The sequence below is a fragment of the Carlito syrichta genome, unplaced genomic scaffold (assembly GCF_000164805.1).
Source record: "Carlito syrichta isolate Samal-C Ts95f unplaced genomic scaffold, Tarsius_syrichta-2.0.1 Scaffold100632, whole genome shotgun sequence".
Lineage (NCBI taxonomy): Eukaryota > Metazoa > Chordata > Mammalia > Primates > Tarsiidae > Carlito > Carlito syrichta.
In genome coordinates, this window is record NW_007044728.1 from 115,738 (window position 1) to 118,644 (window position 2,907).

At 46.5% G+C, this 2,907-nt stretch overlaps 1 protein-coding gene and 1 pseudogene across 1 annotated transcript in view; both read right to left on the reverse strand.

Moving 5' to 3' along the window:
• The window catches only part of LOC103266593 (probable 2-ketogluconate reductase), a 26,767-nt gene that overhangs the window by 14,862 nt on the left and 8,998 nt on the right, over positions 1–2,907 (reverse strand). The gene's annotated exons all lie outside the window — the stretch shown is intronic.
• The window catches only part of LOC103266642, a 20,265-nt pseudogene continuing 17,931 nt past the window's right edge, over positions 574–2,907 (reverse strand).

Here is a 2,907-nt window from a genome sequence, read left to right on the forward strand (position 1 = left end):
GCGGGTCTCGAACCCGCGGGCTCAGGCAATCCACTCACCTCAGCCTCCCAAAGGCGCGGGATTACAGGCTGAGCCACCGAGCCCGGCTCTCAAGATACATTTCTAACCCTTCCTGGTTTGAGTCTCCCCAACTTAGCCTACCTAACTTTTCTGTGGGCTTGTAATTTCTTTTTCAATAAATTGTGGAAATCAAAGCCCTTCTGTGTAAAGGCATTTAGTAGTCCATCAATGCAGATTGTCACACAGTCTGTCCCATTTTGCAGGTACTAACCTGAACAAGGTATTGCTTTGTATATATTGTCCATGGTAAGGAGGCTCCATTTTGATCTCTTCCCAGAAACTTCATCAGAATCAAAGTTGAGGCACCAGCCTTTTGGTGGCTTTCTGTCCCTCCCTGTTCCCACTCCCCAGTCAATATATCTGTCTTTAAGGGTGCCAATCCAGAGACAGCTTGAGTTCTTCAGATAATACTCAAAGGGCAAGCTTTAGGAACAGTCAAAAACACAAACAAAACCATTGCCCTCGTTTGCCTGAATGGAAACTGCTAGTTCTAGGGTTTGGCCACTCAGCCACTTAGTAAGCAAAGCCTTCAGCATAGTGGAGGCTGCCGCAGCAATCCATATCCAGGAGGCAAGCAGGGTTGTCTTCCAAGTGGGTCAGTGGCAGGGTGTCCTCCTCGTTAAGGTGGCACTCGGACTCCGCCTTCAGGAATGGGCACTGATTGTCCAGGAAAGCCATGGAGAAAAGGGCATCTGGGTCACAGACAAATTTGTAGACGTATCGCTTCCCAACCACTTCTGCATGATGTCCTTTTCGGAGTAATAGCGTAGAGAACGGCTCAGCTTGTCATAGTTCATGGCTGATCGGTTTTTCTGGATGCCCCAACGTCGAGCAACCTCTTCAGGTTCTATCAGCTTGAACTCCATGCCTCAGCCGGTCCAGGCAATGAAGTGGGCATTGGCTGGGTCATCAAGGAGGGTGACCAGGAACTGCCACAGCTGAAGGGAACCTTGCCTCTGGTAAGGTGGCCCCTCTCGATACATGGTGGGCTCCTGTTTGACTTTGCCTTCCTGTCTCTCAGGCAGAACACAAGTGTCATCGAAGTATAACCGGGGATCATTTTCATATGAAAAACCTTCATGGCTGCTAGAGAAATAACCTTCTCTCATGTAGGATGACTGGCAGTTAGGCACTTCTGAATCAACACAGTAATCCCAGGGCTCCTGCTTGATTCCCACTGGTGACTGGAACCCATTTGCTGGGGGCCCGGCATAGAGTAGGTCATGGTATTCTTGTTTGAATCCCTGAGGGAGTGGGGGAGCTGCAAGGACAATAGGTTCTGACATTTGCCGTGGTAACTGGGGCGATTATCTTCAGGAACTCCTGACTGAGGAGGGAAGGGGTAGCAGGGTTCAGACAGTTGTCTCTGAAATCTCTGTTCTGATGAATACTGGTTTTCAGGCATCATCTTTGGTATCTGTAGGGGCTGATGTGGTGGTTGGGGGACCGCAAATGTTTGCTGCTGTGGTCCGGGCTCTGGAAGCGAAGGAAACTCACTTTTCTCAAATGTAAACAAGGGTCACAGCGAGCCTTGCGCTGTGGTCATGAAGACAACTGCAGAACTTAAGGAACCCTTTGGAGCTCCAGGAATGAGAGCTACTAACACTCAAATCTGAAAACAATAGATATTTACAAGTCTCTAACAATCAACAAAATCACACCAAAGAGGGTAATTGCATTCATAGCACATAGTAAAATTAATGTCTCTTTGTCTCTTAATATTTGACAGGTGATTTCAATACCCCCCAAAATCTTCCTCACTTTCCTAAAACTTGCTTCAAACCAGCACCAAAAGGCTCTTATCTACTCTCTCTTCCCACTTCCAACCCTTCTTGTCCTCTCTCCAATCCTTTTCAAATCTTTTCTTACTTGTTCTGCCCTCTCCAGAAATACAAAATCAAGGTCCTTTGTTCTCTGCCTTCTTCTCCCCCACATACCCAAAATACTCTTTTCCCCCACATACGCTTTTTCTGCACAAAAGAATTTCAGTAAACAGGCTGGAAAAAAAAAAAAACAATTCTTCTTAATGAGGGGTAAGTGAATGTGCATACATAAACATTTATCATACATCTTTTATTTTTAAGACCAAAGATACTACTTTTGTGACCAGTCTTTTTATCATCTGTGTGGTGTAGACAGAGGAGGCCTCAGTGGCCGGGGTTCAATTTCCTCGACTGTAATGAGTTGATAATTACACTTGTGTCACAGTTTTAAAATTAACATAGACTTTATAATGTAGAGCCTTTTCTAAATACAAGTCCTCACTGCCCTACAAACTCACCACTACCTACTAATAATCCTGACCATGCCCAATGAAATGTGTGTTTAAAGTGCCTCATCCAAGCCGGGCTCGGTAGCTCAGCCTGTAATCCCGTGCTTTGGGAGGCCAAGGTGAGTGGATTGCCTGAGCCCGTGGGTTCGAGACCCGTCTGGGCAACTTGGCGAGACCTCATCTCTACAATAAAATCTAAAAATTAGCCGGGCATGGCAGCACACACCTGTAGTTCCAGCTACTTGGAAGGCTGAGGTGGAAGGATCGCTGGAGCCCAGCAGGTCAAGGCTGCCGTGGCCGGGAGTGGCCACTGCACTCCAATCTGGGTGACAGAGTGAGACTCCAACTCAAAAAAAAAAAAAGTGCCTCATCCAAATATATAAAGTACCTTACAATTAAATGATTTAAAAATATAACAAACTTGTTTTTAAATATGGGGAAAGGTTCTAACTAGACATTTCTCTAAAGAAGATATACCGGCCAGGCTTGGTGGCTCAGCCTGTAATCCCACGCAATGGGAGGCCAAGGTGAGTGGATTGCCTGAGCCCACGGGTTCGAGACCCGCCTGGGCAACT